Genomic DNA, 14,141 nt, shown 5'->3' with positions numbered 1-14,141 from the left:
GTGGAAAAAAAACGGCATTTAAGGGGAGAACGGGGAGGCTGCAGGAGTTACTGCGAACCGAGGAGAGCATTAAGGCCCCGTTTGAATTCCCCCACATCACCCTTCAACGTCTCCCAGAGCTTCTGGGAGATTTTGTTGTGAAATGATGAGTCGAAACTTGAACTGTTTGGAAGTCAGGGGTCCCGTTACATATGATGTAAACCAAACAGTGTTTCACAGGAAAAGAAACTCATACCTGCAAGTGGAGCGCGTGGGGGCGGCTGTGTGATGTTGTGGGTTTGTTTTACAGCTTCAAGGCCAAGACGACTTGCCGTAACGGAGAGAAACTATAAATTTGCTCGCTATCAGAACATTGTGGACTAAAAAAATGTCAGGTCATCAGTCAGTGAGTTGAAGCCCAAGAGCAAACGGGTCACGGCGTTTAAACGTAAGTCCACCAGAACGCCATTGTGATGATGTGGTGGGGCCTGAAAACAGAGGGTCAAGCTCACGAACCTTCCAATGAGGCTGTGCAAATAGCAATTCCGCAAAGAATTTTTGCCTGAAATTCAGTCACAGTAAAGTGAGACACTGATCTCAAGTTATAGGTGACATAACAAGCTATAAATCATTTAAAAGTTTTTATTATGTTAGCTCAACACTCGCTGCAAACAAAACCAGGGGGCAATCACGACAGTATTTAGCAAAAAAAAATCTGTGTGTCTGCATCGCGATGACAAATGTTAAGGGTTACTTTCCCCAGAGGAGCGCAAAAACAGTGACAGTTGTGCAGCAATTTTTTGCCTCAAACCAGAAAAAAACAAAACAAAAAACCAGCAGCCCTGTCAACACAAAGAAATTGACGAACAAATCCATCAGGCCGGCGCCACCAGCTAACCCTGACAGCAACAGAAAAACACGATGGTGTTGTATTTACAATCCGGTGATAAAGGCTCTCGATCAAAAAAAAAAAACCTTAGCTTACATGAAAGGTTGAACGGAGGATAGTAGAAACTAATGATTTGGACCAGAGGCTGACATGTGTCGTGTCAACTTCTCATCATTAAGTCTGGAACTTCTCCTCCTTTAATTATCAAATGCCAACTAAGCCACAATGAAAAAAAAAAAATTGTGTTCCGTTGCGATGCTTTTTAAACCTCAGGAGAGGAAGGTGCTGTATCACATGGTGTAACAGCCCCACTCTGAAAAAATATGGAATAATAAGTTGCAGCGCAGTCTTTGGCGAGACAAATGAACTTTGGTGGGGATGATCAGGCAAGAATGAATAACTGAGCACCGTAATGAGATCTCCCCCTGGGCTCACAGAGAGCTGATGACTAGTTAAGCTGAATCAGAGCAACCCCCGGAGACCGACGAAGCGTCGTTATCGGATGTGTATAGGGTCTCAAATTCTATCCGGTGTGCCTTCGGAGGCAGAATAATCAGCGAACGTTTAAATGAAATTCTCGGTGTAATCCTGGATTCATCATTTGGGTACATGAAGCAGAGATTGTTTCTGACGCCCTGCGAGTAAAAGTTTGATTTCTGAATGTTTCAGAAAGTGTTTGTGGATCTACCGACAAAGAATTAGTATAAATATTTTAAATATTTTAAAAAGATGCTGAAGGGATCACAAAAATGGCAAAACTGGCAAAGAGGGTCAGTGAACGTTTGATATTTGTACTTCTCCTGTCAGATTTACATTTATGGGATTTACCATACAACCATGATCCAAACAGGAGTATTTTTTTTTCTTTTTTCGGAGGAGGAGTGGTTGTTATTCAGTATCGCACTAGTAGATACTTCTAGAATATTAAAAAACCAAAGTTGGCCTGGAGACTCCTGGTGACCTCATTGCAGCAGCTTTTTTTAAATTTTATTTCCCAATGTATTGCTTCATCTTTACCCGTTTTATATATATAACATATATATATATATATATATATATATATATATATATATATATATATATATATATATATATATATATATATATATATATCACAAGCTGTTTTTTGCCTGGAGAAGAGAATAATAGAAAGCTCACATTGGCCAGGTGGAGAGGAGAATACATAAGCAAAGATCTCTTGAAACAGCACTCCGGTTTGTTTGTTTTTTGGCAGATACACCTGTCAGCGAGAGACACGGCGAGCTTGTTGACAGATGTTGGAGCTACACACTCCGGTATGACGCTGTGCAGCTAGCAGGGCATGAACAACAGCAGTGGTGGAGCTCTTACTTTCCCATCAGCCACTGCTGAGGAAAGCCGAAAGAACAACCGGATGGAAGGATTTCCTTTGGCTGTTGGAGCAGTTGGTGAATTATCACCGTGAAAAAAAAAGAAGAACCAGGAAGTTCAACTTTTTTATTGGGTTGCAGGAACACGTGACCCCCAGACGGCGGCGCGCTGCAGATCATTGGAAGAGGGGATGTTTTGACAAGTGTCAGCGCCAGAGAAGCTGCCGCAGTGACAAATGGGAGAATGAATAAAAGATAAATGGCTGCTGGCATAACTAGAGGATAGGAAGGTCAGTGACGTCAAAGACACGTGCACTGACGCGTGCGCACACACAAACCCACACACACACACACACAAACACACACACACACCTCCATCTACATGGGGGCTAATTAGACAACAGCATATATAATCTGTCTCAAATTAATTAAGCTAAAACGCCTTCGTCAAAAAACAGGCCTTTAAGGTGCAGAACAACAACTCAGCAGAAACAGGGACGCATTTTTCAGTCCAATCCATTTAGTTCTGATAAAATTCCATCTTGTAAAAAACTCCAGCCTCCGGTTGTGTAGTTTGTCTCAGCCACACAAATTACTCCAGAGCGGAGTACAAATTTGCCGCTTTCATTCATCATGCTTTTTTTTTCTTTTTTGACAGCCGCGGCCGGCCACCTTCTTAATATTGATGACTCCGATCTTCAGTCCAGGAGGTAAAATTTAAACCCGTTGTCAGCCGGGTTTTTTACTTTTTTTACTTTCAACCTCATTTCTGCAGGCGAACCTTCAGTTTCAAGGCCCCGGCCTGAACTCCTGCTGACCCCCAACCAGAACCAGAGTTGTGTTGCACTCTTCACATTTGGATAAAAGATATGAAATGGCTTAAACATGAATGCATTTAGTATAGAATGGAGACATGAAAGCGTATAGAATTAGTTGAAGGTTGCCACCCTGATCTCAAATGGTTTATGTAAGTTTGTTATTTTAACTCGACAAAGGAAAGAACAGCGTTCAGACACTTTCGCTGACCTCGTTGCTCCCATTTCATGTCTGATTTATTTATTTTTTTTGTATTTTGGAAGAAAGGGTTTTACATTTTATTGATAAGTTTTCAAAAAAAAATCATAAATAGAAAGTTCTAACTTTATATACGCCTAAAAAGAGATAGTAGTGATATCAGGAGGTTCAGCTCCATTATCTGATAATCTGCTTTGGTGCCTGAGAAAATCTTCTCTGTAACAATATTTATGAATCATGACAGAATATAGGAATAATACATCTATGCCACTGGTGTTTCTGTGATCTTCTTGCAGAGGACCACCTTCGATTCTTTTCACTTTGAAATCCTGAAGAAAAAGTCACTCGCCAACCATCCAACCAACACCTTGTTAGACCTGAAACCCCAAAAACAAAGGGGGGATTGCATGGGGATGCAATATGGCCTACTGTCTGGATGTCATAACACCTAGTAAATCTTTGATTCTGCACACTTCACAGGAAAATAAGGGAAAAAAATCCTTACACGAAGTGCTTTTTTTTATTATTTTCGTCACACATTCACCAGTAAAACCAAAAAAATAAAAGCGACTGTGCTTTCATGCAATACACTCCACAAAGAGCCATAGTTCATGTACAGGCAGTTACACGCTCATAAAGAACCGCAGCTATAGAAGATTTCCATTAAGCCACAGACAGTCTCTCTTTCATGCATTTTGAATTACAACGGCTCAATTGGCAAACATTACCCGATCTGCTTTTACCCCCAGTGCAATCGTAAAAAAAAAAATTCCCTTCGTTGTCATTTGGAGTCTGTTCATTTCTAAACACAATAATGACAACGTAGTCCTTTTGTGCGAGATCCAATTACAAGCTCAGTAAACACTGTCCAAGGGTAACTGTGTTGTAATAGAACCATCAACGCTACGACTCCCACAGGAAGGCTTTAGTGTAATGCTGCTGTTGTCAAAATTATTCATGGATGAAACACATAAACATTTCCCGACGCCGAAAGGTTTCGTGGAAAACAGCTCATGCAACTGAAACGGGTGAAACGGGGTCAGGATGGAAACTTTTTCATCCACTTTTATTCCGTTTCACCAGTCCTTTCACTATTGTGTGTCATTTTAAGATTCTTCAGAATAAAAAGAATTTGTGGCCACGGTACCACAAAATGGGAGGCAGTGTTGTCGTAGCTACTTTTCTATTTGGTTTGACTGTTCAACGACCTTCCTTGTGACAAATGCCCCCCCCCCCCTGTTCAGTCATATGGGTTCCACATGCCGGTCAGGCTCCACTATGAAAAGCCATTGCTTCTAATTAATTGCCTTGAACTATTCATATAACGTCGAGGTCAAGTCCCCGATACACGTCGACGTGAGACGACCCGTGCGCTTTATCGATCAGGGACAAATTATTTATTTGACTGCAGCCATTTGTCAAAAAAGGAGCAAAAGAGTAACCGGAGGATGCACTCCTGTGAGTGAAGGGCTTTGTCATTAAAGTGCAAAGCCGAGAGATTTGTCGCTTACTCCGGCTTTTATTGCTATACTTGTTTAATTAAAGCTACACTTGGAAGAATTGGGTTTTTACTTTGTTTTTCAGCCTCGAGATACAAGAAATGTTAATTCATTGGGTGGAGTGTGACTGATAAATAGTCTTAGAAGGATGTTTTAGAAGTTATACACTGCCAATTTTTTTTGTAATCTGTAAAAGGTCTTTCTTTTGGAGGGATTCTCAGAGAAATGATTTAACACATCAAAAATGTCTGTTTAGATATTTTAAGGCTTTTTTATTGCCTATTTAAAGCCAAAAAGCAACCCCAATCAGAATGATCATCTGATCGAGATACTAAAAGACTCCAATGCCACATGAATGGAGTAATAATTAACACTGATAAAGGATGGTTACAAGAAGGGGTCTATTTTCTACAAAGTGCATGAAACACTTTTACCTAAACGTGTTTTTTTTTGCCTTAAAATTTGCGACACTCCTCTGGTTTTGTTTTTGTTTCTGTACTACTGTGAAAATTTGTGAAGGAGGTGCAGACAGGTTGGATTTTAATTGCCGTGACGCGGCGCAAAGACCCGTAGGTCTCCGGTGGAAATTGTTGGGAAGGCTGCCTGCACATGGACCTGTGTCTGAAGGGCCTCGCTGGCGACATGAAATCAACACACACACACAAGTGTTAGCTCTCAACAACTGTTAAATAGAGGCTTGTAATCGACACTCTATATGTGCATATGTTCCCTGCAAAGGCATCACGTCTCAATAGATAATATATATGTACATATATCATTCATTCCACTTCAAAAACATTATAAATACACAAAAAAATTACTTTTTATGATAAATTGTATAAAGCTACAAATAATTATTCCCCACAAGTGTCTCAGGGATTACGTTCCAGGGCCGTATCTTTTTAACTTGGTAGTTTAATGTATAAATGAAAGGGAAAGTCGCCACGGAGAAAACAACCCTCGCTCCAGGTGAAAGTGAGGATTCATGAAAACGTAATTAGACATCGGAGGACGAATGAAATGATCTGACTTGTTCTGAAAAACCGCTGAATTCTGCATTCTAAAGAGATTAACATTGATGTTGATGTTTTCCTGACATGGAAAAATCATAAATTAGTTTTCAGGCATCAAAAATTTGAAGGAATACTCCGAGAACTCTGAGAATGATATTGATGTGTTGACGTCTGCAGATGACCAGGATGAACAAATCCCACTGTAAATAAGTTATTATTTTTTGCAAATAATACAGGCTGCAACACACAGACTAGCTTGAAAAATCCATCTATAATTGAATGTATACGCTTAGAAGCGTGAACATTAATTTGGCGTGTGTCGTGACTCATTCTCAAGACACAAGTCTTTATACTGATGACTGCTGCAAAACACTATTACTCTCCCAAAAACACAATCCACCACCCTGAATATGCAGCAAAAGAAATAAAAGCACCCAACAGCAAAAACTCTGCAGGCGTAACCCGAACATCACGACGGTCCCTCGGGTTCGAAAATCGCTCGTCTGCAGGAAAAACCGTTGGACGGCGATCAACAAGTTAGATGAAGGCTAACAACAGTGTTTGCTTTGAGGCGTATGTTTTATTGCAGAGGCTTTTTTTCCCAGAACTGTGAGTAATGACTCGGAGGTGACATCAGCGTGTCAGAAGAACATTTTGCACATTGTGTCGATAATAACACCAAAGCGTTGAAGAGGAGCGCCGCTAAGCAGCCATTTCTGCACACTGTGCAGAGCAGCAGAGAAACAACTCCTGCGTGAACAATCACGTTACATACAGGCGGCTGAAGTTGGACCTTCAAATAGTCATGAGGGAGCCCCTCTCTTGTTTGCCTAAACCAGTCTTCCAGATTGACCCTGTCGTTTGTTCACCACCACAAACACAAAAAGCAAAGTACTTAGGAGAGATCACCGAAACCTGATGACTAGAAATAAACCCTGAATTCTAGTGAACTTCCTGTTCATGCAGCAGATTTTATGCATAAAGATTGTAAATCTGCTTATAAATTTAATCTATAAGCAGGTAAATAAGAAACACTAGAGCTACATGCTGCATGATGGTATCCTTTCAGTAGAAGTCCCAATACCACTTCCTGCGACCTCACCAAGACCGTCAAGGATGAGAAATGTCCATTGTTTAACACTCACTGTAATAGTTTTTTTTTTTCTTTTTTGCGTCTTCCCACAGATGGATCGCTTTAATTACGAGACTATCTTTACAGCTGAATTCATTTCTCTGGGAGCCCACTCAGTGAAACTATTCAACTCCGTTCTGGAACATCCAGATCTGCGCTCAGTGCTTTATTTTTGTTAGTATTCCCAGCTGAAAAGCGCACTAAACATCTACAGAAGAGCAGGAAGAATAAAGAAAACCTTCATCTGTCCACGGTTTACCGCGGCTGTAACCATGAGCAACCCCCACCACCCTCCCTCTTCCTCTACCTACATCTTTAAAAGCACTACTGTTTTATTTATACACAAGAAAAAAAAAAAGAGTCAACTCTGCTGGAACTGTCCCATCTTTGCCCCCCCCCCACCACCACCTCCTCCTGGTCCCTCCATCTGTGCCTCCTGGGCCCAGGGTACTGCCACGGCTCACAATACATCAAGACAGCACAGCGTGACAACTGGGTTACCTAAATCAGAGGTCACTGATTGCAATCTTTAATAGCAACTAGAGGTGTCACTGCGGCAACACCTGACTGCATCTGAAATGGATATCTAAGGCAGCGGGGGCCACAAACCCCCTCACAGCAGCTCTGGCCTGGATGATAGAAATGCAAAAAAAAAAAAAAAATCGCTTCAGACGTCAGTGAAGCGATTTCTACTAAAATTATATTCATAGAGTTTAGGATGGAGCTCTTGCTCTCCACCCGCTGAAGAGCTCAAAAAGATGAGGAGTAATAACAACCAGGATGGAGATTCGGTTGGAGGTTTTTAAACCATGGAAATGACTCAGGAACCTACAGTCAGGTTCGTTCTTTAAGGAGCTGTTGGGAATCTTTAAATCTGATCACCTGATCCGGGTCACATGTGAGATTTTTCGCCAATCGTGCAGTTTTTCACGCCCGCTGCTCTTCGTGTTGCCTGCAGGTAGAGCAAGATAGGCGGAGCTATATCACCTCCATAGTGAGTTTTTGCACCGACTGGATTAATTCATTGTTTTTTATTGGTTATAAATAAAATCCCCACCCCCCCATTAAATCACATGGAGTCGATTTGAAATATCTGGCGAATGGATGAATATTTTAAACAGCAGCAACCGACAAACCAAGGATAATATATTCCAGATCTAAAGGAAAGGATTAAAAATATGGGACTTGTTCTTATTCCTTTGTTTAAACTTTTGTGTGATTTTTATACCGAAAAAAAAAAATCATTACCATAAGAGAAAGTCTCGATAGAGTTTCTTTGGGAACTTTGCTTCCCAACTTTTACTTCCTGTGTGTTTGTTAACAGCTTCAGACAGCTTCCCTCCTTTAATTCAGTCTCTGTCACCGCTGCTTCATCCCGGGATGCAGGTGTAATTCTCTGTCCCCCGGTCTTCCATCACGCCCGCTGCTCTTCCTCACGTCTTAATCTGTGATGTATTACACTCCACCCCTCCTCTCTCACCTTGAAGGGAGGATCATTATCATAGGAGGCTTGACTCCGAACCGCCCCGCAAACACACAATTCACCCGTTCAGACTTCATTCCCTTCGCCCGGGGTTCTGATAGAAGACTACACAAGCCTCCAAGAAGCCTTGTTAAAGAATCAGAACGGACTACTTCCAGTTTACTGGAGGTTCGAAGAGATGACTCATCTTGACTCCTGCTTTGTATTTACAGCACTGCATAACAATGCTGCAAGCTGGAGCTCATCTTAAATTTCTCCACATGCATGCATAATGCAAGGCGGCGAAGCTCTAGAAGAGAGCACAATCTGAAACTTTTTTTTTTTTAAAGGCTTAACATATTTTCACCACTTGCATTGGGATTTTTAGTCGTTATCGTGGAAAAATAGCCAGATTATGTAAAGGATGCAGATCGATGGACTAATTTCCATCTGATTTTATGCCGCCACACATCCAAAGGAAGAGGGGAATGAGACAGAGATAGAATGAGATAAAGTCAGACAGAGGAAGAGGTTGAAGAGGAGATAGGAAGACGGGAGGCTTTGTTCCCATCTCAAATCTGATCCCAGTGGAGCTGATTACACTATTTGTACTCCTGCGGTGGCAGGTGGTGTTGATGACATGATAGAGGACAGTGACCCAGAGGCTGAGAACACATAGACAGAGGCATCAAATCAACACACTGCTGCAGGTCAGCGTTTGGACCCGAGCTGAAGGCATGAAAGCATCTCTCCGGTGTAGGTTTGCTAGGAAAAAGCATGGAATAGAATTGCAACTTTATATAATGCTACTTAAATATGCTCGTTTTTCATAGCTCATAATAAGGGTTATTGATATCCTTAAAGAATAAAAGTCTTATAATTTTGACTGTTTATTTCTATAGAAGCATAATGTGGAAATTTTGTTTTGTAAACTGTCTTTAATTTTAAAAAATTACACGCTTTTACTTTTCCTATCTTCCTATCAATCAATCTATCCATCCATCCATCTATCCTTTAATTAAAAAATATAAAGTACCTCAAATATGAAATTCATGATATAATTATATCATAATTCAGTAAAGTAGCTCTTTGTCTGAATTAATGAAATCATGAAAACCTTCAACTCCAGTCTTTGTCTTGAATTATTAGATAATTATCTACTTAATTCAGAAAAAGCAGAAGCACTGTTTTTTCTGATCATAATGGCATCACACATTCAGGGGGAAAAAAAAAAAAGTTTCCAAAAGGAAATAACGACCTATTTATCTAAAGTGAATATCTAATTAATTCAGAAAAAAGAAAGCTTTTTTTTTTTTTTTTTTTGGTGGAAAAAAATCTATCTTTTGTTTTTCCTTTTAATACATCTGTATATGTAAATTAGTAAAAGTGCTAAATGTTACCTCTGGAACATTTTCTGAACAAACATGCATAACATGGAGAAACGGAAAATAAAATACATTGACATGTATTCTTTGAAGACTCGATGATTTTCAAGCGATGGGTTTTAAACCTCTAAAATAAATCCATAAGTGGACCCCGTCTCGTTCACTTCCCATGCGGCAGGTACACTCATAATGTGGAAATGGGTTTGTGGAATACCACTTAGCTGCTGCTGCTAACCGTGAGAGACTAATTATATTTACATTTTACCCAGGTTTCTCTTGTGCACTCAACAAAAAATGTTTGCCTCTTTGAAGCGGCGTATCGGTATTTACCTAAGCCGGTGAATTTGTTTTTGTCCCCAGAGAAGCTCAGCCTCTGAGAGACATTTGTACTGCATGAATAAAAATCCTCATCCCTCATAAGTCTGTTTGGTGGTCTGGAGGAAATTTATTTAGGCTTTATGTAGTGGCTGGTAGTCCATTATAGTCATCAATGGACACAAACACACCTCACTCTCCTTCCTGGAGTCAAAAAGCAGAATGCGGACCCTCATAATGACAGGCAGCAACACTTATTATCACAGCTTTCTCCCTCCCCCATCCCCTCGAGTCTTGCTTTTTATCCCACAGTGGGGGTCAGCATTAGGTTAAACTACTCCATTACAATCTATCTGGAAACTCCACTCATAGCTGGAAACCATAAAGCGTTGGATTCCCATAGATCTGCTGCCATCGTCTCCAGCCTTTATTGACCGGGTCGTAAACATTCCTCTTCACCAACAGGCATGGAAACAAGATTGTTTTGTCATGAAGGTCTCCCACCACAGCTCTTTGGATGATGATGATGATGATGATGATGATGGTGATGATGTCTGGTTACGTTCCGGTGCCGCCAAACTCCGGCTATTCATCAAAACGCATTTTGCAATAATGATGGATGATGGTTCCAGAGAGTGTGCTCATTAAAAAAAGTTCAAATTGACAGGCTGACGCCTGATTTGGGAAGCGAGTGAGTGGTAGCTACCATTTCTGGTGTGAGACGTTCACGAGAAAAAATTTTGACGGTTTCAATTATTTGGCAGGAATGTTGAGAATTTTAAAAAGTAAATATGAGCATAGGGAAACATCCATCCATCCATCCATCCATCCATCCATTTTCCTTTAGCCGTCATTTACCTCACATACAGATAAAAAACATATCGGTATTAAGAAGGAACTACTTTTTGCGGGGGATTAATACCAGTAAACCCTGAACACGGTACTAGTCATGGTACCACGCGAGTCGAGAAGATACCAGACGCAACTACTGAGTGACGGGACAAACCAGACCTGTCATTTTTGTTTGTGGGGTGTCGCTATGGCAACCAGCTACACTGAGGGTTACCACAGCATTACTGCAAATGAAACTGTACGAAAAAAAAAAAAAAGCCACGTAGCGGCAAGACGGCTGGAGTAGAACCGAGCAAATACCGTTGGAGCTAAAGTGTCAGCAGTGTGTTTCCAGGCTGCAGAGACAATAAACCTAAACCTGACCAATCACGACCCGCTCAGCTGACAGACTAATTTAGCGACAAGCCGGAGAGGGTTTATCAGCTAAAGAGCTGGATATTTCCCTCAAGACTCAAGAAGAGACCAAAAACAGAGTTTAATAATGAGAGTGGATATCACACGCGCTGGACGGCCGCAAGCTTTATCCCACATGATTGACAATATTTCCCCCCCTAACTGCTGGATGTGTCAGAACTAATTGACCACATCAGCTTAAAAGCCAACGATGCTGTTGGAGTTACAAGAATTTTTTTTTTTTTTTTTTACAGGTTTAAACATCTACAGCTTTACGAGATCGAGCGGTAAAGTGGAAAGTTTCCCCATACGGGGCAGTTTCGTGACAACTGAGACAATCTTGTGATACGGTCCAAAGCTGAGAGTAAATGGACCTTGAATGGGAAAAGTCACACTCATTTTCTCTGATATGAAATATCTTTTCGTGGGTTTCCAGATGGTGCAGAGAATCCAGGACCTATGAATCAAGTCGGATGTCGAAATATTCCTTTTAATCCAAACAAAAATCTGCTAATTTTAAACACGTTAAACTAAAAATGCGACGTCTGTCCTCTCAGTTGTTCCATTTCCTTCTTCAAAAGACAGTCATCACTTTATCACACGCGTTTGTCACATCGAAGGGTCAGATGTGTTGATCTATACATAGAATGAAGTCAGGGCTTTGATATAAGAACACCCCCACACACACACTTCTCGTCTTCTCTGCATCTCTGACTTTCTCCGACACAAACACACCACTTCAAGCGATGTTGGCTTCTTCACTTATTCCACAAAATTGTTCAAAGGCTTTAATATCCAGGATGGAGAAAGTGGGTGGAAACGAGGGAGAGGGAGGAGGGAAGAGGACAATGCAATGATTCTTTTCTTTTCTTTTTTTTCGAAATAATGGCTTGCACAGTAAAAAGGCTTTTAACCAATGCCTTAATGGATAGCCATTTTCTGCAGATCCTGACAATGTTTTCTGTGGCCACTCGCTCAAAGTGAACACAATAAAGAGGATTCAAGTGGCCAGTTCATTCCATCTAAAGACTTTTGTTGAACTTATATAAAAGAAAAGTATTCCAAACCACAATAAAAAAAAAGTTGGGAAAGTCAAAAACCACTATGAAGGTTCCCTTCAAGAATGCCTGCAACCGGTAACTCAAGCGGTGGCTCCTGTGCAGCTGTTTCATTCATTACCGGAATTAAACTTCAGGAACATCAGACACGTCTAATTGGATAATTTGTCACATGATTTTTGGGGATCCGCGACCCCGTCCTCTGCACACAGCTCTGATTAGAAAAAACTGGTCCTTTTTAGGAAAATTGTGAACATGCAAATTAATATTTATGCTTTGAAGCGGAGCGAGCTATGAATAAACCCGATCGATCAAAGACACTGGCTCTTTATCTCCTTAGTGTTCAGACCTGCAGGGGTTCTGATGCTGTCCAAATATACACTAATCAGTCCCGCTCGGTTCCGACCCACGCTTAAGCTGCACACATGTAGGTGTGGATGAGACGCATCATACAAATAAGTCAAGATGTAAATTCAGATTTTTATTTTTTTTTCCTTTGGCAGAATAAATGAAGTCACATAGATCAAAAGTGTTCAACTCAAACATTTCTTTTTCTAAAATGAACGTTTTAAATATCAAAGCCGGGATTGTTGTTCCTCAGATGGATGCGTACTGTAAAATTTATGATTTTCTTGTTTCTCTTTGACAACCTATCGTTAAAAGATTCAGATTAAGCTTACCTTCGGTCATTATGAATTCAGTGAGTTGGAGACAAAAATCCCTCAACATCGGGCTTGACTTTGTCTTGTAGCCCCAATTTCTATATAATAACTATTTTTATTCTCCTTTTTTGCCTTACATCGACACGCCTCTCCTTCTTCATGTGGGACTTTCTTTTGTTCTCACTGAGTGGAGAAGAATGGATTCGATGATGTATGTTGTGTTAAGCATGTTTTTCTTGTCATTTATTGCTTTCATGCCGTTTCCACTGAGATGCTGGCTTCTAAAGAATATCTATCAATAAGATGGAATATATTAAGATGTCCTATTACATAATTAGTTAGACAGACCGATCAATAGCCACCAAAATGATGAGTCAGCTTGCTGGCACATACTCCTACAGAAAGATTTAATCTAAGCAGTCTAACAACTTCATTCCTGCTGTTTGCATTTATCTGAAGCATGTAAAGATTATTTTTTAGAGAAGTGAAGCAAATGTAAACAGCTGCTTTTTAAATATCTCCTAGCCTGGACAATATTTGCGAAAGAAATTTCACAGTTTTGATGAACAAGAAGAGGGGAAAAAAAAAAATGAAAAGACCTTAAAAATTGATAATGCTTTGCTGCAGACGAACTCAACCACGCTGAAAGTTTAATGAAACAAATTTGAAAAACCAGACGGTAAAATGATCCTTCCAGCTTTTTGCATAAAATACAAGGAAGGTAAAGTAAGCAGCAAATTAAATTCTGAAGGAGTGTGATTTAATAAGTCTGGTTGTTGTTGCAATTAAATACAAATTAATGTGAAGCAAAGCAGCGACGGTTGTTCGGTTTCTTAAACTCGTGGAACAATCTGTGTGGGCGATATCACTCCGTCATTAAACCGACACTCCATGATGGGAACTTTGAAATAAAAATGGTCAAAGTAAGTGAAATTAAATTATGATGTGTTGAATTACTAACACAGAAATTAACACTAGAAACAAACCCGGCATTTGCGAGAACATAGGATTAAAATTACAATTGAGGAAGAGCGGACTACCCCAGTAATTCCCAGATTCACGCCCAGAACTGTGGATCAAGTAAAAGCTTATAGATGATACCTGTTCAGGAAGCAAATGTCAGAGGAAAAGGTGTTTTG

At 40.4% G+C, this 14,141-nt stretch overlaps 1 protein-coding gene across 2 annotated transcripts in view; it reads right to left on the bottom strand.

The window, feature by feature from the left end:
* fstl5 (follistatin-like 5) overlaps positions 1 to 14,141 on the bottom strand; it is a 127,274-nt gene that overhangs the window by 60,981 nt on the left and 52,152 nt on the right. The window lies entirely within an intron of this gene.

Source organism: Antennarius striatus, chromosome 10 (assembly GCF_040054535.1).
Source record: "Antennarius striatus isolate MH-2024 chromosome 10, ASM4005453v1, whole genome shotgun sequence".
Lineage (NCBI taxonomy): Eukaryota > Metazoa > Chordata > Actinopteri > Lophiiformes > Antennariidae > Antennarius > Antennarius striatus.
The sequence above is the reverse complement of the archived record's forward strand: the minus strand, read 5'-3'. Positions and strand labels throughout refer to the sequence as shown.